Consider the following 23,736-nt stretch of genomic DNA (forward strand, 5'->3'; position numbering starts at 1 on the left):
AAGTTATATTTGTAACTTATATACGTTAAACTAAAAATAATTTTTAGAATATCAGGAAGCATGATAAATCTAATTTCAATAGAAAAAGAGTATTCAGGCTAACAATAATCTAACTTTTTTTTTATTTTTTTAATTTTTTCGCCCGAGCCCAACTCTTATTTTATGAATTTTAGCAAAGAGTCCGAATATCAGTCCAAACTTAGTGTAATTGCTATGATCGCTTTACCATTTTTCCTCAATAGATAAAATTTAACCTGACCAGTCAATCTATTTTAAATCCAAGAGTCACAAATATTATATATATATATATTAAATAAAAACCGTTCGATAAAATGATGGACGGTCCAAATTTTAGTCAATTTTGTCAAGACTAGCATTAATTAAATCATCCCATGCACCTGTCAAGAACCAGAAAACGCGTGTTGTTTGTTTCAAGAAGACCATCGTATAGTCACTATCCTCATTTTCCCAAAATACACAAAACCAGAGCTCCTTTCTCCTCCCTTTCTCCCTCTCCTTCATTATCACCAAACAAAGAAACCCTAATCCTCACCCTAGCCTGCGTCCATGGAAGACCCACCTGCCACACCTGTGAGAATTCCCCTAAATCAGCCCCTCCAGCTCGCAAATCCTCTAAGAGCAGGAAAAATAAGTCCCAATGAGTGAAAATAAATTAGAAATGGTTCAATCTATCATTTAAGAGTTTTGAAAAGTTGAGATATGGAGAGAGAAGACTTTGATTTGAGTTCAAAATTCAAGTTCGTTTTCCCACCATTTTCTTTATTTTTGGGTTTCAAATCCAGATTTTTGAATCTAGATTTTGCTATATATACGTGTATTCGCTCACCCATTGAAGGACAAGGGAACAAGAGCGAAGAAGAGGTGGAAAATCGGAGAAAGGAACAACTGAAAAAAAAAGTTGGAGATCTGAGAGGGGAAGATATGAAAAAAAAGAGGGAGAAAACAAAATTCCTTAGGAGATCTCAGATCCGTGAAAAGAAAAAGAGAGGGAGAGAAGAAGAGAAAAAAAGATTAGGAGAAAGGGATTGTGAGGGCTGCAAGTTTCTGTTATTGTTTTAGTGTAAGTTTGAATTTTGATTTTGAGTTTGCTCGCCGGAAGATCTTGACGGAGGCCTCACGTTTGCTGCCCAAAACAAGGTAAACACTCGGCCTTTATCTCGCCTTAATCCCCTTCTCTTTTGTCTATTTTGGCTATCTGGATATATTACTTATTTTGGCTTTAAGTATATGTTGGTATTGTCTCTTGTTCTCTGTGAATACAATTCTGTACATCGTGGCCTTTTAAGGTGCATATTCATTTAGTCTATTCTCCTTATATTATTTATAGATTGAGTTGTAGGAATATACGAACTATCTTGCCTTGGATCAGTCATCACTCGTCTGGTTTGTTACTATATGTGGCTGCTTGCATCCACATAGGATTATTAGAAATATGGATTCGAGTCACTGCTACTGAAAACAGGTGTTCTTGATTTGCTCTATGCTTTAGATTTACAAATTATCATCCTGTAGGTATTGGAATTTTTTTTTATTTTGTTTGCGTTTAGAATCTATTGGTTTTGTGTTCAAAATCGGTAACTAGCATTCTCATATTACATGCTGCAAATAAGTTTAGGTATGGCTATGTTCACATCATAATTTTAAAACCTGGGTGAGTAGTTAAGAGCCCTTTTTGCTCTATATGCATTAAAAATCAGCATGGTATTAATCTTCCTTTCGTCCTTTTGATCATTTCCTTGCGAAATTTTGAGTCTGTAGCAAGTAATTTGCCATGATGCTGTTGCGAATTTGAATAAACATCAACACTCAAACACTCTCAAATTGAATTTGCTCGGACTTGCTTTATTCCTATTCACTTTCCTTCTGTACTAATGATGTTGGGATGGTATTGTTGTTTAAAGATAAAATATAGAAGCATGTTGAAGTGTGGGATTTGTTCATGTCACTTACTTTATTTTCTTTTTTCTTATATGCCTCTACTAATTAGTCCTCCCCATTACTTGGATTTCATTAAAAGTCAATATTGGTTGAATTTGCTCATGGTGGTTGATTAGGGATTTGGCTTTGAAAAAAAAAGGATAGTCTCATATGGTTTGGTGTTAAATTTCTTGTTATAGTTTCATGGTTAATAACTCCCTGTAACTAAAAAATTCTCATAAAATTGTAAAATTTAAGTTTGAAAGCTTGCCATCTCTCTTGTTAATATCCTCACACCCTCATGTACACCTGTATTTTAGTCACTAAGTTAGTATAGGAGTTGCTTGTTTTGTTCTTGTGTGTTCCCAGTGAGTTTTACATGATTCCTCTGGCAACAAATGGAGGGCAACTATTAAAGGATGCAGTTCGTTAATTATCCTCGTTTGGTGAAAATTTCAAACTAAAGACCTCGATATTTATAAACATGGGTCGCGTTTTTTTCCCCCTTATGAATGAACAACTAGAAGAGATTAGCTAATTGTTAATTATGTTCTAAAACCTTTAAACTAGAAATCTTCTGGATTATGGTATTCTCATCGGTTTTTTGGGTTTGAGAGTTTGATACAAGAAAAATAAAAGGAACACGAAACAGCCACAAAACAGTCCAATACATCCTCCAAAACAGTCCACAAATCACAACAAATCGTGGACCAAATGGAGACCTCACTCGGATTCGACAAATACAACAAGGATACAAGAAACAAAGGTGTATTTGACACCCAAAACAGCCACAAATCGTGAAGAACAAGATGACAACAAGAACACAAATTTTCGGATTCAACAAGACAAAAAAACGGCACTACAAACAATAACAAGATTACAAGAATAAAAGGATAGATAGTGAGATATAGATTTGTTACAAGATTTAAGAACAAAGTGTGATTTAAATACTAAACCCCTAATTAATGTAACAACAACGCCACTCTTACGGTGACTGTCAAGGGAATCACTCACCTTAAGATCCACCGTTTCCAAGCAAAGAACAATATTGGCTTTTCCAAGCCTTATACTAAGGATGCCCTAACTAAGAACTATACTAAGGTGTTGCACTCTCCAAAGAGAGAACAAGTCTTTCAAATATTCATCATTCATTAACTAAAGAGAAATGACCTAAAATAGACTATATATAGTATATTACAAAAGAAAGATAAAATGACTCCAATGCCCTTAATGAGGTGGGTGGCAATGGAGTGTCATTTAGACAAGGCTAAAGAACAAAATGACCTTGAGGCTAAGTGACCAAAATGACCTTAATAAAAGGGGCCAAAACCGTGAACCATCAAATGTGGTCCAAACCCGTGAATTCTATAATCTTCAAGGCTCCAAGCAATTTTCCACACACGGGTTTGTTTGATGGTATGCTCAAAATAACCCCTACAAGTATGATCGTATGCCCTCCATGGGACCAAAGCTTGATTCTTCATGTAGTGACTTTGAATGATGCCATCGAAAGTTAAGGCGTCCATTTCACTTGTATCATCCTCCTCTTCTTGAAAAGGATTCGACCTCGAATCCGTACCTTGCAAAACAAGAGAAAGGACAAACAAGCACCACATCCTTATGGAATGAGGGTTAGGGTTACCACAATAATAAACATCATCACGCCAATGGGGTACATACTTGAAGTATAACCAAGAATCCTTTGAAGTGAGTATTAAAAACTCAATGAAAGATGTACAAAGGATTTGGTTATGAGATACACCAAGAGTACTTTGCTTGCCATGTAGACAAAGCAACAAGTTGGGTGCACCAACATCACCCTTTCTACATTTGGCACCGGGGTCAAATGGGAAAAGTGGCCATAGACACGGGTCTAGACAACACTCCCCTTTCTGTGGTCTACACCCAAACTAAATGACATACTCTCTATAATAGCATACATATCATCCAAAGCAAATAGAGAGTAGAGAAAGGTATCACTCAAATCGACTTCTACCAAGGTGCCTTCATGTGTGTACTCCCTACTAGTTTCCCAATAATAACCATGAGTACTCTCAACAATAAAGTCACACAAAGTAAAAGAAGAAGTAGCTTCCGCAACTACACCTAAGAGTACTCTCTTCTTCCAAGAAGAGATTTCCATCTTTAGGAGTAATGTTATCACACCAAAGTGGGTTAGCATATAGGCTATAGCTTCCAAGGCAAGCTATACCATCATTTTTCACCACTAGCTTTATTAGAAGTGTTTAGATCATCTTCAAATAAGATATTACACCTAAAGAGAGTGTGATCTACCTCACAGACAGATTTGGAATAAGCAAGTTCCTCACACTCTAAATGATTAATATCAAGTTTCAAGGATGTTCCAAACACAAGATTACCCCAATAAGAGATCTCGGGTTCACTCCCACTTTGTTGACCAACATTTTCAAATACTTCACTCACTTGAGTTCTATTAAGTACATCACACACATACTTAAGTGGGGGACAATTTTCACAAACAAGTTGATCAACACCAATTACATAAGACGATGTACTTCCGTTCAACGTATATGCTTCAACACTAGGTGGACATATATTGATCTTACAAGAAGATTCAATTTCGTCATCAATAGGATTAACTAGTGTATCCAAACTCACAATATGTACATCATCAACAAGAGACAAGGAATCATTAGACTTATAAATAAGCAAGCTACTACTTACACTCAATGGCTTACTAGCCACACAATTGTCATTCACATGCACTAAAGTGTAAGAGTTAGCTATTTTACCTTTAAGATCTTGAGTAGACTCTTCCTTGCCGTGAGGTGAAGGTCCTCTACAAGCTTGGGCAGCAACGTTCTTTTGGCATTGTTCGTCTTCGCTTGGTATGTTGGTACCTACACAAATGTCCTTAGAATTGGAAGGACAACCAATGTTAGCACGGTTTGGTGGCAATCCCCTCACTTCGCTCCACATATCCTCTCTTTTTTCCACTCTCGAATTACCACCTTGCACTCCCTTACTCCTCTCAATCTTTTGTCTCTCATCATAAATCAGATTGGAGTAGGTAAGCATGTCCCTTTGCAGTTTGGGTAGCAAGTACGTTATGAGGCGATTTCCCCATTGGTCTCTTATAACATTAGGCCAATTTTGCATATTAGGAACTTGATGTCGCGCAAACCAATTGGCACCCAAGCTCATATGACCATAGGTTAAGGAAAAAACATCGCACCACACCTCCTTATGATAATCAAATTGGGAGAAGACAACTTTTACCCTCTCGGTAACCTTGAACTCGCCCAAGTAGTATGGAACAAGTAAAGGCTCTCGAAATAACCCCAAGTAGTCAACCATGGACGGAAGAATGTAGTTTCCATAGTACCTATCATTCAACACCATAAGGCAGCCTGGTATCCCACAAATAGTCACCTTTTGGGAGTGTACACTCCTCCTTGGATCAACATTGTAAGGCATACGAGTACCCATCGATTTTGAAGATGCTTACCTTCTTCTTCTTATGGGACAACCTCTACTATAGCTAGTATAACCAATCATACTATGTCGACCTTGATAAGAAGTACTACAAGGTAAAGAATATGATCTTTCACACTCTACACGCGTACTCTCATCATAGCTCTCATAAGCTTTACGAATGAAGGGTTATACCTAACACCAAATGTAGGTTCAAAGTGGGAAGTATAAGACTCTTCACATGCCCCAACTTCATCATAAGAACCATCAAGAGGTCCTACATCATCTCCAAATTCACCATAAGCACTAGGCACATCATTCCCTCATTTTCTCCCCTAAACCCGAGACCCTCAAATCTGCCTAAGTTTTGATCATGGCTATTTTCATATCCCCCACAATCTCCCTCAAATTCGTAACCATAAAACCCCTCACTACAATCATAGTCTCCCATGTTGTAGTCACAATAATCCCCGGATATCGAAGACATATTCCCCTTATATCACCTTTGTACCTACAGAATGAACAAACAAGATTAGTAGTAAAGCTTCTCACTAACACTCGTATACACTCACCTTTGTGATTCTCACAATTGGAGCAGCGAATATTGAAAGTTGCTTATACTCCGGTAGTCAATAGAATGCCAATTCTACTTAGCGGTCGGAATAGATTCTTGTTTGATCGACTCAAGACACAAAAATAAAATTTACTTACGAACTTGAAACAAAGAAGTTAGTACGAGTTAAAAATGAGAAAAAGCACACAAATAACGAAGACACGAAAGGAACGGATTCAACAATTAATCTACAACTAAGTAGCTTATTACTAGTTGTTAATTAATTCTAGAATCAAGACAGGAAACTAAGGAAACAATAAAGTGAAACTAATAATCTAAAATTTGAGCCAAAGATGCATGAACTGTAACTTGATGACGTGAACGCCACGTATTGGTTGCGGTTTCTACAATTTTTATTTTCCAAAGCCCAAGTCTTGACCAATTTTAATTTGGATGGGTGAAATTTGTTTTAAGGAGGGAAGAATAAGTCTTGAGCCTTTTTTTTTTTAAGTTTCAAATTTTAAGACTTGACTTTTGTAGTACTTTTCCTAAAAACATGAACACTTGTTTTTTTGGAAAAGTGATTGAGATGTGATTGACTTCTTGGTGAGTGATGGTAAGTCTTTTAAGACTAACAAAGTTCTCACACTTTTTTCTTCACCTTTTTGGATCTAGCTTTCACTTTATTTTAACAAGGTATGACGGTTTGGAAGAACATCAAGAACACTTCAACAATCTCCCAAGAACAACAACAATTCTGCAACAAAAAGGTCAACTACAAACTTCCAACAAACGGCCAAGTCCTTTAGTGTGGTGTTTTGGTCTTAACAAGGGGTGAAGATTAGGATGAACAATAAGAACACAAGAACTTTTCAAGAACAATAACAACACCAAAAACGTCCAGCCCAAGTCCACAAGAAAGGTCACCACACGGCCAAGAACAACAACCATCAATACACGGCCAATAACTTGTTCACAACAACCATCTCAACAATTCAAGCTCAATTTTAGATCTAGACTCAAGAGTGTTAGAGAAGAAGAAAGCTAACACTAGAAACAAGAAATCAAACAAAAGAACACCTAGATCTAGACTCAACTTTTCAGCCAAGACAACAAGAAGAAGAATCCAACTTCTCGGCCAAGGACACAACGTTTTTTTTTGTATTTTTCAACTACCAAACCCAAGATTGGTCTTGCAGGAACAAGATCAAGTCATGCTTTGATAATAAATGATACAAGAAAAACAAGAGGAACACGAAATAGCCATAAAACAGTCCAATACACCCTCCAAAACAGTCCACAAATCACAACAAATCGTGGATCAAATGGAGACCTCACTCAGATTCGACAAATACAACAAGAATACAAGAAACAAAGGTGTATTTGACACCCAAAACAACCACAAATCATGAAGAACAAGATGACAACAAGAATACAAATTTTTGAATTCAACAAGACACAAAAACAATCCACTACAAACAATAACAAGATTACAAGAATAAAATGATAGATAGTGAGATATAGATTTGTTACAAGACTTAGGAAAAAAGTGTGATTCAAACACTAAACCCCTAATTAATGTAACAACAACATCACACTCTTACGGTGACCGCCAAGGGAATCACTTACCTCAAGATCCACCGTTTCCAAGCAAAAAACAATATTGGCTTTTCCAAGCCCTATACTAAGGATGACTTTTCCAAGCCCTAACTAAGAACTATACTAAGGTGTTGCACTCTCCAAAGAGAGAATAAGTCTTTCAAATGTTCATCATTCATTAACTAAAGAGAAATGACCTAAAATAGACTATACATAGTACATTACAAAAGAAGATAAAATGAATCCAATGCCCTTAATGAGGTAGGTGGCAATGGAGTGTCATTTAGACAAGGCTAAAGGACCAAAATAACCTTGAGGCTAAGTGACCAAAATGACTTTAATAAAAATGGTCAAAACCGTGAAATCAAATGTGGTCCAAACCCATGAGTCCTCTAGTCTTCAAGGCTCCAAGCAATCTTCCACACACGGGTTTGTTTGATGGAATGCTCAAAATAACCCCTACAAGTATGATCCCGTGCCCTCCATGGGACCAAAGCTTGATTCTTCACGTAGTGACTTTGAATGATGCCATCGAAAGCTAAGGCGGCCATTTCACTTGTATCAGAGTTTAAGTATCATTAATATTTGCCTATTCTATAGAAACTATGTTTTAAGTAATCATCACTAAATATGTAAAATCTAATATTCACATCAAATTTGCTATGATGGAATTAGTTAGGAGAACATATATATTTACTGAATACATATATATTTACTGAATACGGTCAGTTTGTAATGAGGGATGTTATGTTATTTTAGTATAATGTGAGTGGTTTGCTTAAAACCTCTCGTTTCGGGGGCCATTATCGGATTATTCTCTCTGTAGTGGTCATTTATGTTATATTATTTCATCCCGACGTCGAATAATGTTTGTTTAGGTTACTAATCCTTGTCCTTTTATTTTACATGTGAACTTGGAAGTTGGAGTTCCGCAATGGAACTCATCGTTTCGATCCAACATTGGGTCAATCGCTACTAGGAGCAGAGCTTTCGGAGTCGCGCAAATTAGAAGCCCAAACTTATGAATGGAGTCTAGTATCTCTTATCTTCTCTGAATTTGATTTATACTTTGTCATGTTGAGTTTTAGAATGATACTAACTCTTGTTATTAAATTTAATTTTAGATAACTTTACTTAGTTATTGAATTTATGTTACCTTGTTATTTGTCGATCCTTTAGAAGTAGTTTTAACATTCCGACTTTCGCAAATAACATGGGGTTATCACCAAATATATATATATATATATAATAATTGGTTAACTTTTTTTTTTTTTAAATTCATTACCAATATCTTAAATAAGATTAGCAACCTTCACATTTTCTTAAAATATAACAAAAGATAAATAGATAAATTTTTAGTTTTAACTTAATCGAGGAAGTTATCCAAATTTCAGATTTTTTCAAAGAGTTTTAACAAAAAATGTTTAAGCTTTATTTTATACTTTTAATGTTCCTTCGGGTTTTTAGATTCTCGAAAGATAAGAAAACGTGAGGTGTATACATTCTTTCACTACCACGTATAAGGTACATCGTATTGTTTTCACAACAGCTATTTTACATCATATCTATTATTACTGTTATTATTTACACAATTACATTTGCAATTATTTCAATTATTATAAATATTATTATTGTCATATCGAAACTATCATCATTATTTTAATTCATTATTATTATCATCATTATTATTATTACTATTATTATTATTATTATTATTATTATCATAGTTGTTTTTATTATCACTATTATTTTTACATAATTTTGACACATCTATAATTCATTTGTTTTTTACACTCTTGAAAGTACGTGTCACAAATAAACTCCTTTGCCATATGATACTTTATTTACTCCATAAATAATTATAATTAAGTATTTAAATCCACATATCTCTCTAATTTCTCCTATAGAATTACAAGATTTTAAATTTTATAATACATAAAATTATATTATCATTCTTTTCATACTTAAAATACATGTATATTTTTCGATAACTGCATTACTTTTTTTGTACGTGGTAGCGTCATGTTTGATATACTTTAAATTTTGTTTTGAATAATAAATAATAACGAAACTTTTCTTATCACTGTTTTAAGCAAATAACGAAATAAAGGTTTTCCCTAATATTTTCCTAAACTAAGTGTAAAGACTATCTTCGGATAGGCTCTGAGGGGTGCCTAATACCTTCCTCTTGAGTAACCAAAACCCTTACTCAGAATCTCAAAATATTTTCGATAGACTAAAATAGAGTTTTATAATAAAAAATAATTTTTCCTAATTTTCCTAAAAAGTTAGGTGGCAACTCTAAAAAATAAATTTTCAAATCTCAAGAGTCATTTAACGCCACCATACGTTGTGTGCTGTTTCGACCGATTCGAAATGGGGCTCGACAGAATGGCAACTCTGCTGGGAAAGCTTTGAACTTAAGTTTTAACCTTAACATGCTTAGTTTAGAATTTCGTGCTTTATTGTGTTATTTGCTTGCTCATTTTTTATATCATGCTTTCTGTGAAAGGACACAAGCCAAATTCAAACTTGTGTTCCTTATTTGTTTGTATAACACTGCTTGTTTTCGCTTTATCACTTGCATTATTCCTATCGAGTCTTGGTCGTATACAATTCACACACTGAAAACGCGAGGGGTGTACCTGCACTCCTCCGAAACCTCTTTAGATTCCTTAGTTTCAGAGTTGGTGCAATTAGGTTAGTGTGCCTTCTCGCAAATATTCAGTCCCACTCTCGAAATTTTTAGGAAAAAAAAATCTTACTCTAGAAATAGGTCATGTTGCATAAACCTTAGGCATGACGGTCCAAGGCATCGTTATCGCAATTAGGAAACCACCCTTTTGTCAAAGGTTACAAACCCGTCGACATATTTTATGTGATGATTGATGTTGATGGTCTAAACTAAAACACATAATGGATTTGAGATAAACGACTTATCATATCATTTACCCTTTCTTTCAGATAAATACCAACCAAACCTTACTAAACATCCAAATGATTGCCTCAGTCCCCCAAAACTTACAAACCTGGTGGCAAAACATTCAAGCCGTGTATGAGGCCGAAGTTAGAGAACACTTAGGCTCTTTGGTGTTCCTCATGGATATTCAGGCCAACGAAGCGCTCGTGCAACTATTAGTTGAGTTTTGGGATCCGTCTACCGTGACATTTCATTTTATAGACTTCGAAATCACCCCAACTTTGGAAGACATCAGTAGCCTTACGGATTTGTCTCTTGAAGGGAGGTTGCCGTTAGTTCCATCGGCCATGACCGACAATGTATTTTTGCATACTTTGGGTTTACGGGCAGACCATACACCGACGATCATCAGATACGGTTGGGTTAACTTGGGTTACCTATTTGAAAGATTTGGATATCAAATGAGCTATGACCATCACCGAGAGGACTTCGCTTGTAGCAGAACAAGGTGGGAGAGTGTTCGCCCCATGGCTTTCGCACTTGCCTTACTAGGAATTCTAGTTTTTCCTCAAAGAAAGGCCATATCAATATCAACTTAATGACTTTGGTTTTTACCATGTTCACCAGTTTTGAGAAACTAACGTTAGTGCCAATGCTGAATTATTCCGAGCTTTGTCAGTTTGCTCAAGAGGGAATAATTTCTTTGGTGGATGTAACTTGCTACTTCAAGTCTGGTTCGTGGAACACTTCTGTCAACGGGCGCCAATCGGAGACAACTTAGAGGACGTCCCCAACATGATACAAAACCATGAATAGAGGTTGAGATTTTGGGAGGCACCACTAGGACCAGAGAATGGCGGGCTTATCTGACGTACCTCATAGGAGATGCCATCTAATGGAAGCTTCTTAGGATCACAATGAGAGCACTGTTGAGAAGGTACACCAGTTATTTTATTAAGCTGATTGGGTTAGAAGGAATCCAACCATACGATTCACTTAGAGTTCTACGTCAATTCGGCATAGAACAAAACATCCCTTTATGGTCGCCCATAGGTCCAGCGGAAATTACTTATGAAAAACAAGTGCCTTGGGATAGAATTACAAAGCTGCAAGAAATGTGGATGAACATACTTTCAGCAGAAATTGGACAAACAACTTGGTGTACCTCAGGGTATTACGCATAGAAAATAGAAGTAGGTCCAATAACACGACCAAGCTGGGAAAGGATTCCTGGGTTGGTGGACTACGACATAGTTTGTCAGGTGGCGAGGGAAATACTATCTCACATGTATCTTACCACCTCCATGTACCGACAGGTAGTTTCGGGATCGGTGGATGACATAATTCCTCCAAACGATAGTGACGATGTTAGGAAAGGTACAAATGAGGAACTAGGCGACCAATCCGTGATGAATGAGGATAATTCAAACTACCCAGAGTGGCTGATAAATAATCAAGATTTCATGGACTATTTTCTGTGCCAGGAGATGACGATGACGACGACCACACTTGGCCTTAGACTTCCTTTCCTATTGTACTTTTTTTATTCCCTAAAAAGAGCCACATGGCCCACCCCATTGTAAGCCCTTGCAGCCATCCTTTCACTTTCTTTCAAGCTGTCGTTGATCTATTTTTATGTAACCTTTTGAAACACCATTGTTCAATGAAATTTGTGATTATTCTCAAATCTAAATATGTTAAAATAGACCTTTTATCATCAAATTGATTGAAACGTAAGCCTACCTCTAGCCAAAAAGAGTCTCTATATTAGGACGCATTTGGATGTCGCCAACTTGGTGTATATATGTCTTATTTACTTGTTACATTTTTATTATTGCCCAAACTAACATAGTTTCCTTTTTCTTTTTCTTTCTATCTTTCCTTTTGCTTATTAATTCCCTGAAAAAACAAAAAGAAAAGTTGATTTGTGTCGACTGAAAAACTGACGGAATCCCAATACAACCTTCAATCGAAAGACAAAATGACTAATAGAGACAAGGCCGTGATGATCCCAGTGGATGGCAACGAGAGTTCTCAAAGGTCATCAGATACTCAGAACGATGATCAAATGGCCAATATGGCACAGGAAATTGAGGCCCTAAAAGAAGAACTCCGTCAAATGCAGGATCTAACCAAGCTTACAATAGCTAGCTTTCCCGCTTAGCTGCAGGCTCCAAGTATTGAATTACTTCCAGGCGCATCCGCTAACGAAGAAATTATACCACACGCTCAAGTACCGCCTGCTTTCCAACCCACTGCCGGAATGGTGCCTGGTTATCCATTTCCTACTCACAACTTCATTGTTCCAATCCATCCAGAGATGCAACACATACCCGAGGCACATGTCACTTGTGAGATACCTGTGCCACCTGTATACACTACCGAAGCTCCTGGCTTCTCAACATCTGTGACTTTTAAGGTTCCATATAAGGATGATCGGTATGTAGGTCTAGGAAAATGTGTCCAGTCAAGTAAAGAAGGGTCGATAGAAGGACTGAAAGTTTGGACTAAAGAGAGCATTCAGAAACATGCAAGTCACTAGAAGGACTGAAAGTTTGGACTATGATGACTGATGCATTCATCCACACATCGACATGCCAGTGGGACACAAACCACCAAAGTTCGATGTGTTTGATGGAAAGGGTGACCCGCATGCACACCTGAAGGCTTACTGCGACAAGTTGGTCGGGGTAGGAAGAAATGAGAAGTTGAGAATGAAGCTGTTCATTCGGAGTTTGTCGAGAGAAGCTTTGACTTGGTACACCCGACAAGACCCTCATAAGTGGTGTAACTGGTGGGAAATAGCTAAGGATTTCATGAGTCATTTCAGATTTAACACTGAGATTGCTCCAGAAAGGTTCTCATTGGCTAACATACAGAAGAGGCCGTCCGAATCATTTCAAGAATACGTATGACGTTGGAGGACCGAGGCTGCAAGGATCCAGCCTCCACTGGATGAAAGTAAGCTCTCCAAATATTTTATTCGAGCACAGGAGGGTGTTTACTTTGACAAGATGATGTCGATGATGAGCCAAAATTTTGCAGAATTGGTCAAAATGGGAGATTTCATAGAAAAAGACGTCAAGTCGGGGAAGATCCAATCTATGGCTGCATTGCAAGCTGCGAGTAAGGCCATGCATACTAGTTTCATTAATGGTAATAAGAAAAAGAGGGAAGACATCTCAGCCGTCACACCATACTATCGACTTGGAAATTCTTGCAACCCCCAAATTATTGCACACGTCCCAGTGTACAATACTCAACCGCATTATAACCTACCTCGAGCTTCAGCATATCAAAATCCACCAAGACCATACGTCCCTATCCAAGCTCCAGCTCACCAAAATAGACCATCTTATGCACCCAGACCACGTCCAAACTTTGAAGCCAGAAATACCCTCACCTACACACCGATTGCAGAACCTTTAGCCCAGTTGCTTGAAAGGTTGAGGGCTGCCGATTTGTTGCATCCAATTGAGGGAAAGGCCCCTGATCCGACCTCTCGAAACTTTGATGGTAGAAAGCGGTGCGCCTATCACTCAAGAGTCCAAGGGCATGACATGGAAGACTGTTACAGCTTGAAGAATCAAATTGAATCTCTAATAAGAAGGAGTATCATCAAATGCACCGCAGCAGCTCCCAACGTTAATAATAACCCCTTGCCAAATCATGGAAATCAGGAAGTCAATATGATTACTCTAGATGAGGAGTATGATTTGGAAGAAACTATTGTCGCGCTCTATTTCAAACCGATAGAAACAGCACACAACGTATGGTGGCTACGTGTTTAATGTGACTCTTGGGATTTGAAAATCATTTTTAGAGTCGCTACCTAACTTTTTAGGAAAATTAGGAAAAACCATTTTTTATTGTAAAACTCTATTTTAGTCTATCAAACACATTTTGAGATTCTGAGTAAGGGTTTTGGTTACTCGAAGGGAAGGTGTTAGACATCCCTCCTCAGAGCCTATCCGAAGATAGTCCTTACGCTTAGTTTAGGAAAATATTGCTTTTATTTATTTACGAAAATGGTGAAAAGAAAACTTTCATCGTTATTTTCTACTTGTTATTTTACATAAAGAAAAGAAAAACTTAAGGTATGACAAACGTGATGCTACCATGTACAAGGAAATAATGCAATCATCGCATATAGATATGTATGTTACATGAATATCTTATAATATGAAAATAGCTTTTTATATATATATATATATATATATATATATATATATATATATATATATATATTTTATGATTTGGATAAAATAGAGGCAAAACTTCGCTGTCTTTGCATGTATAAAATTGAATAGGTAAATAAAATTAATAAAAATATTTTAAGGCGTGGAATAATTTGAGACGAAATGCGAATATAGATATATTTGAAAGTGCGAAAAGATGCAAAGTTTTACTTAATTTGTGAAACTTAAATAGATTTAGATTTAGAAATAAGCGAAAAGAAAAATGTGATAGCATAATACATAGGCATGACAAAATTGAGACAATAATAATAATGGTAATAATAGTAGTATTAATGACGATGTAAATAATAATAATAATAATAATAATTGAAACAGTAATAAATATTATGATGTAAATAATAATGGTACTAATAGATATGATGTAAGATAGTTGTTATGAAAGTAATACAATGTACTTTGAACGTGGTAGCGAAAGAATGTACAATACCTCGTATTTTCTAATCTTTCAAGAATCTGAAAACCCAAATGAACATTAAAAATATAAAATATAGTTTGACCATTAGAGTTATGTACAAAAAAAAGGTTAAAGTTGATGAATAAATTCCTTTGGGAAAATCTGAAGTTTTGATAACTTTCTTGATTAAGTTAAAACTAAAATTTTATTTATTTGTCTTTTGTTATAGTTTAAAGAAAATTGTGAAGATTACTATGCTAATCTCATTTAAGATATCGGTAAGGAGTTTTTCAAAAAAATTAGCCGATTATGAAAAAAAAATATTTTTCGTTAGCGATAGCCGCATGTTATTTGCGAAAGTGGAAATGTTAAAACTAATTCTAAGGGATCGACAAATAACAAGATAGCATAAATTTAATAATTAAGTAAAGTTAACTTTTAAAAAAAAAAATTCAATAACCAGAGTTAGTATCATTCTAAAACTCAACATGACAAGTATAAATTAAATTCAAAAGGAGATAAGAGATACTAGACTCCATTTAGGAGTTTGGGCTTCTAATCTGCGTGACTTCAAAGCTGAATATGTTGCTGCAGGATCTTGTTGTGCTCAATTGCTATGGATTAAGCAACAACTCATGGACTTTGGTATAGATGTTGGTTGTGTTCCTATTTTTTGTGATAACACAAGTGCTATTAACATAGCTAAAAATCCTGTTCAACATAAGAGAACCAAACATATTGATATTAAGCATCACTTTATTAGAGATAATGTTGAAAAAGGTCATATATCCATTATGTTTTGTTCTACTGAGGAACAAATTGCTGACATTTTCACTAAGGCCTTGAGTAGAGAACACTTTGAAAAAAATAGGTTCGCCTTGGGGATGATTAAAATTGCATAAGCCTCCCTCAATGCTTGACTAGAATAAGTTGATTTTACAAGTGATTGTTAATTAATTCAGTCTCACACATTAATTTGTGTATCCTAAGTCCAAGATTTTAGAGTTTGATTAACATGTGTGTGTTGATTTTGCAGAAAGCCTTGATTACATAAACATTTTGTCTATTTTGTCATTCAGGTATGATTATTATTACTTTAAAGTAGCTTAAAGGGAAACAAGTTGTTTTCCTGGTTCCTTATTGGTCCATTTAAACCGCCAAAACACAAAGAGTTTCTTTCCTGTCAAAAAGCTACCACTTCCTTTCCTATTAGAACTGAAACACTTATCATTACTCTCTGCTAAATATAGTCCCTCACCTCTTCAACTTCCTTATTTTTTTCTCTTAAATACGCTTCTATTTATCTTGTTTCTACACCAAAAAATTCTCTGCACCCTCCTCATACACAAGAACGCCTTCTTGATGCAACAATGGCAATATTCTCTTCATCTTCTTCCTCTTCTTTTTCCTCCTTCACTGACTCTGTTCCAAATCCCTTCACTGCACTTATCCTTCATCCAAACATCACCTTACGTCCCTTAATTCCTCCTTCACTCTCCCAGAAATTCATCGATTTTGCTGCTTTAAGATATTTTCCAAACTCTTTTACCCAAATTTCTTCACGTTCTTCATTCTCTTCGAAACCTTTCCTTCCTCCTCTTATCCCACTCCAAATTATTAAAGATGATGATAATCCTAGTGACCGAAATGACCTTTCTATTGCAGAGTTAATTCCTAGAAGGTCCAGGTCCAAGCTCCCAGGAAAACCCTCTTTCATTCCTGTCACTGTTCATAACACTGCCCTTCCAGAATCTTCTCCAAATGTTGCTATCCCTCGTACTCCTCACACTCGAGGAAGAAAACAACGAGAAGATGCTTCCTTGGTTGAGGCTCTTCGAGCCAGCAAAAAGAAACGTGTGGCTAAATTTGATCTCACTCCTCCTCGTGCATCTTCTCCTGATCTTCTACTTCGATCTTTTAAAAAGACAAAAACCATCATGGCCAAAGTTCCAAAACCCTCGTTGCCCACGAACTTCTCTTCTAAACCTACTCAAAAGGCTTCCTCCTCTTCAAAATTTCCTTCTACTGTTGAAGGGTCCTCCTCCTCAAAAGTTTCCCCTCCCAAGTCTTCTACTCGTCTCAAGAAATAGGTCACCTCATCTGTTTTTTCTAACTTATCTAACTCTGATTTTACCCCAGGTGCTACTGATGAGTTGGAACCTGAGTTTGAAGTTCCCCACTCATCTTCTCATAAGGATACACCTGAGGCTCATCACTTTACTTTCAAAAGTGAAAATTAGCTAGAGGGAGGGTTGTTAGTGGTTTTGGAGGGCTTGATATGTAAGCGTTACTGGAAAAATTGGATTTTCAAGGCTGGTCACATTTATTTCTTTAGGGTGATCTTTAGCGTAGATTTGCTAAACCTGAAGTGTATGAGTTTTATACAAATGGGGTGGTAATTGGTGAGTTGTTCTCCACCACTGTCAAAAAGGTTACCATGAACCTTTATGTTGCTGACATTGCTAGGATTCTACATATTCCTTCTGGGGGGTGAGGTCACTATGTCAAAGAAAGTTGGCCACCTCTTGACAATCTTGCTTCAGCTCTTGACATATGTAGAATGTTCTCTGGGAATCCCCACTTGGTCAAACATAGAAGAGTGTTTAAGAGGAAGATGTCTCCTCTTCACCAGCTGTACTTTGATGTAGTGCATAAGATGATTCTTCCTAGGAAGGAAAAGAGGACTGTAGTTAGCTTTCTTGATCTCACTCTCATGGAATTATTGGATACTGAAGTCCGAATTGATCTATCTCGACTCATACTAAAGCATATGCAGAGGGTTTTACTCAAGGAAGTAAGTGGACATGCTTTACCTTATCAATTCTGGATCACCCCTATATTTGACGACTTTGGTGTTTCTGTTCAAGTGTGGTCTTCACAGACCACCAAAGATATCATAAGGCATGTGAATCATATGATACTACCTATTTCCATGAAGAGTGCTGATAATTCGATGCAAAGATTGAGAAATTCATTGGCTGAGAAACAGGCTGGGGTAGAAATTGCTTAGGCAGCCTTGAAAGCTGCACAGGCTGCTCATGAAGAAGAAAAAGGGATTCTCCATGCTCAAATTGCTTCCCTTAATTCCTTGTTGGAAAAAGAGAGAGCTGAAAATGCAGATGTTATTAGAAAATTCACCTCTCTTATTCCCTCCTCTTCCTCTACTTAGTCTCTTCCCTGATATCTTCAGCCTATCTCCTTTTGTTCCTTTTTCATGATAGCTTGTTCTCTTTTATTTTACTTTTTGGTATATGCAGTCTTCTCTGCAAATGAATGAAATGGTCTTAGTTGTTATACTATTTTCTGCTCCTATTTTATCATATTGCATTCATGTTCTCTTATTCTGAATTTTAATTGTCTTAGTGATAGCCTCAATGGACATGAATTATTAGATGTTATTCACTTATTGAACCAGCTTTTTGATGATGTCAAAAGGTGGAAGAGTAGGCTATGCAATGCTTATAACTCAATGACTAACCTTTTTCATTCTGGGCTATTCTTTTATTCAATTGTCTTATTGAATATGTCAGGATTCTGTGATGTGATTCTATGTTTGTCATCATCAAAAAAGGAGAATTTTTTAAGGCATGTGGATTTTTTATGATAGACATATGAATGAAACATGTTGTGAAAGCTGGTCCATTCAAGTGTACAAATAAAAGCTGTAGGCAAGGCTGTTGATAAGATGATACTGCGCATAGATAGAAGTGGATAAGCAAGAATATTCAGGAACCTTCTCAAACACTTATCACTTCAATAAAGTTGATGAAAAATGCAAATATTCAGAAGTTAAGTTAATCTAGAAGTCCAACTGTGATAAGGGTTCTGCAAGGAAAAAGGATAAAGCAAAAAGAGTCCTATTTAACTAGGGAAGGAGAAACGACTACAACAAGGAGTGAAGTTACTTGATAGACTAAAGAAGAAATAAGCAGAAATCAAGAAGGACTCTACTACAGGAGAAATTATCAGGGTGCATATATACAACAAAGCACAATCAAGTAATGGACTGAATGCACAGAAAAGAAAATCAACAATCAGCATAAAAGTTCACATACTTGAAGAAGAACTTGTTTCCTTACTTAGCAAGTTGTAGACTGTGTAGTAGGTAGGTTCCTTGAGTTGTAATGAGTCATTTTTCTAGTCTCAGTGATCTATAAAATGAGTTAGGAATTGTGTTTTCAAGTTGGAAACTCGAAGACTTGAGAACACTTATCTTGGGAAGATTTGTGTTTTTGTAAAGATAGGAATTAGAAGTTTTAATCCCTAGTTAACAAGAAGTCTTGTATTTTTGTTGATTATTGAGGCTCAAGTATCATAGTGAAGTTGGGGTTAAATCCTGTAGAGGTACAGTTCGTGGTTTTTTACACCTTTCTTGAGTCGGGTGTTTTCCACGTAAAAATACTGTGTTTAGTATTTACTTTTGTGAACCACGTTTACTTACTTGTTCCACAGATAGGCAAACTAGGAGGGCTCATACTCTAACAGATGATGCCTAGGTTTTTCTCTCTCTTATGTAAGCTAAAGTTACTAGAGCAAAACCTAGTTTTTGCAAAGCTCAAAAAATTTATCTTCCAAAGCAAAAGCCACTCTTACGAGAAGAACATTGCTTATTTCAACAAAGGGACCTGATGAGTTGTAGCTTTAGTGTTTGTTATATTTTTGAGTCATGTATCTCCCATTCTTAAATTGTAAATCTACTCCTATGTTAAAAGGATAATAAATATTTCACTTGTCTAAGTCTTTAGGTTGAGTCGCATTAACTAGAGTTAGTTAGTCGAATCATCTATTGTTTTAGTCATGTTTGTTTTCACCATTCTTGATATTTCTCTTGGGTAGAGCTACTAAGAGTATTAACTAGAGTTAGTTGATGAGTACAATATCTAGAAATGTTGGCTAGAGTTAATCGATGTGGTGATGTGGTAGAGTTACTGGGGCCATTTTGCAAAATAAATACTTTGAAAACTTTTTTAAGTTTTTAGACACGTCTTAAAAAATTAAGTATTTAGACACTAGGATGACATCATCACTTCTGATATACAACCTTAATACACAAGTTTAAAACTTTACACTTTAGTCTCCACCTCATCTATTTTATATTTAATATTTTTCACCATTTTTTATATTTTCACCATTTTTCATATTTCCCTATTTTAATTAGAAAAATGTCCAAGAAGCCACTAATAGGAGCTCACGATTTTCACCAATATTTTTTGATTTCGGCAACTTTTTCGGCCATTTTCCGATGAAATCTTGCTCATCACAACTGAAAATCTCCATTCTTGGTCATTGCCTCCATTGTTGTTCCATCTTTTTTAAAAAAATTGCAAAAAATATTTTTTCACCATTTTACTAGCTTGAAAGGCTTTTCAAATCCACTCAATACCTCGTCATTAGATATATTCTAATAATTTATAAGCCGTACACATATATTTCTCCATCCCAGTGCTAGCTAGGAGGGCATTGATTATGTCCAAAATCCGTTCATTCCCATTTTTGTATGGAGGTTTTCATACCAGTGATCAACCAGTCATCGACTAGTTATAGACCGATACCTTAATCTATTATCGATTAGTGTGGTTTATAATGGCAGTAGTTGAGGTAGTTATCGCGGGTGGTGATTATATGGGTGTGTGGGAGGAGGGTCTCACGACTGTGAACCACTTTCACAATTAAATAACTAGACGATGATATTTATTTTTAGACCATGAGTAGCACATATATTGAAAAAAAAATTAATTAATAAAATAACAAATAATTAGATTTTATGCAATTAAATGAGCTTAAACAAATCATGTGATCATATGATAGTCCACGTAAATTGAAGGTGGTGATCAAAGATGAGTGAGGTGATGAGTTGTGGTTGAACAACCAACATCCTTAGGGCAATGCTTACCAAAGCACAAGTATGTTGTGAGGTTCATCCACTACCCATCCTCACGCATCTTTGATCACCTTCTTCAATTTACGTGGACTCTTATACGATCACATGACTTGTTAAACTCCTTTAATTGCATAAAATTTAATTATTTATTATTTTATTAATTAATTATTCTTTTTTTTCTAAATATGCTACTAAGGGTAATAAACCAATACAGTATATTGTTGACAAGGCTTTAAGTCTATTATTTATACTGGACACATTCGATGGCCCTCAAATCAATTTTATCTATTTAATTATTTATATTTTTGATTATGTACTAATATTGTTTTGACCGTTTCACTATATATCTTAGCATTGACCGACTGTCGATTTATATGGTCCATCATCTACCCAACGCATGAGAAGACATAGATTATATTTAAGGCCTGTGAAAGTGGTCCAGCAGTAATAAAATTTAAATATCATATTTTTACAACGGTAATAAAGTACATGTTAAATTATATCCGATGGTAATATCTCATTTCCTTTCTTGTATAAAAGGAAAGCTATTTTTGTTTTAGCACTCTCATTGTTTTGTTTTATTTTTTTGTTCATTTTTAAACAACTACAATGTCGCAAGCATTCCAAACATCAAATGCAAAAGTGTCCTACATTTGTCGTTGTGGTAATCCAGCTATTTTGAGGACGTCACGCACCAATTCGAATCCAGGTCGAAAATTCTTTAACTGTAAGATTAGAAAGGTGAGTGCGTACATGAATATGTGATTTATCTATTTTTTTATTTAAGTAAGAAAATTCATGTAATAACTTATTTTTTTGGTCAAGGATAATGGCGGATGCTCTTTTTTTAAGTGGCTTGAGGAAGACTCACCGACGAGTAGCCCATTGACATCAAATTTTCAAGGCGTTTCCAAATTTCAAATACTACAAAGGCTTCGAAAATATGAAGAAAATAGAGATCTACTTATGACATTGTTAAAAGAAACCGGAGAGCAAAGTGATTACTTGAAAGGATCACTAAAAGAAATCGAAATAGAGAGGGATCAACTAAAGCGTAGGTTGATTTTTGGCCGAAGAAAAAGAGAATGGCCTAAAAAAATTATTGTATGGTCTGTTGTTGGTGTTGGCTTTCTCGATAGGTGTAATAGGAATGTAGGAAACTGAATAAATTGATGTATGTTTTATTAGATCAATCGTGGGTGTAATATATAATTAATAGAGAATCACTTCTATGGTATTTATCACCAACCTCTATAAACTATGACAGTAACTGAACATAATGCAATCAACTGTTTAATCTAACAAGACAATGGAATAACTGAACATAACATCATCAGTAAATATCATCACGGAGATGCCAAATATATTAATTCAATCATCCATAAAAACTAAATCATTAAAAATAACAAATCATTAAGAAAATTATTTGTTCCAAACCACCAAACTACATGTTATCATCATTGAGTTCCTTAACAATACTCATCACATACACTTCATTTTCTTCATATTTTTTCTCCTCTTCTTCTACTTCTTTCTTATCATTTTCCTTTTCTTCTTCTTCTGATGGTTTATTATCTTCTTTAATACTTTCAACCTCCTGTTCAGCCACTACTTCTTCGTCAACTGCCTTCTTGTTTTACTCTTCTTCTTCCTCTGAATTCTTTTCACCATCTTCTTCTGCTTTCTTCTCATTTTTTGCTTCTTCTTCAGCTGTCATCTCCTCATCTTTTTTTTCTTCCGCATCTTGTTCATCTGTTGCCTTCTCCTCTTGTGTTTCTTCTTCTTTCTTCTCTTCTCCAACTTTTTTATTTGTTGTAGCAATGTCAGTCACTACGATTGCAAGTTCTTCGAGGTTTACTTGATGCCGGCTACGAGGAGGACTGTCGAGGCGCACCACATTGTTTTGAAAGGATTACAAAAATTATGCTAGAAAATTAAATTGGAAGAACGAAAATAAATTAATTTACCTTCATCTTGTTGCTTCTTTTTATTCTTCTCAATTCTCCTCAACCTCTCAACTCTAACAAAAGAAGCAATATTCAGAACACTTTTCTCGAGCAAACCAACACACCGATTCAGGTCATCATCATTAGAAGAGTATGGTGTAGTTTTGAGTCCACTTGAATCAGCATGATCACAAGCACGTGCTGGACTTGAAACATAATTGTGACCACCCAAATCTTCATCTTCGTCCGCGACCTCCTCTAATGAAGTTAGGACATTCACGCCTTTTAACTGCGCTTTCAAGACATCGATGGACGTATCCTTAACTTCATTCGTGTATGAATTAAATATTTTCATATATCTCTGCTCTATCTCATGGACAGTAGGGATAAGGTACGGTTGCACAGTCTATAAAAAACAAAATATAAATTACCCGACATTCACTAATATAATAATATTATTATTATATTATAATAAGTATAATTTTACCTTTGTGCTATTTTATTTGTACTTAAACGGGTCGCCTTCCATTATATTGTCGCACTTCGATGTGTGACATCTAAGAAAATTGAGAATGGGCAAAGGAAAATCTAACGACTTACCGGCGTACCTTCCCAGATGAGGAAAGGTCTCATATATCCAAACCTGCAATCAATAGAAGCATAAGTAAATCTACAAGGTCTATGTGTTATTACATAAATAGGTAAGAGTCTATAATAAATCAATAAGATGATAGATTATAAGTACCAAAAATGCCCAAGGAAAGCCATATAACGTGTATGATGCATTATT

General features: G+C 35.7%; 1 long non-coding RNA gene across 2 annotated transcripts; it reads left to right on the forward strand.

Annotated features, from left to right (window-relative positions):
• The first annotated feature begins 376 nt into the window (after nucleotides 1-376).
• Nucleotides 377-22,193, forward strand: LOC124888123. Of its 2 annotated transcripts, XR_007046104.1 has the most exons (3): nucleotides 377-1,158; nucleotides 18,650-21,741; nucleotides 21,826-22,193. It is a non-coding gene; the product is annotated as an uncharacterized LOC124888123 (long non-coding RNA). The 2 variants fall into 2 exon arrangements; XR_007046103.1 differs by lacking the exons at nucleotides 18,650-21,741; nucleotides 21,826-22,193 and adding an exon at nucleotides 8,468-8,717.
• The last annotated feature ends 1,543 nt before the right edge of the window (nucleotides 22,194-23,736 follow it).

This window comes from Capsicum annuum, chromosome 10 (assembly GCF_002878395.1).
Source record: "Capsicum annuum cultivar UCD-10X-F1 chromosome 10, UCD10Xv1.1, whole genome shotgun sequence".
NCBI classification, from domain to species: Eukaryota; Viridiplantae; Streptophyta; class Magnoliopsida; order Solanales; family Solanaceae; genus Capsicum; species Capsicum annuum.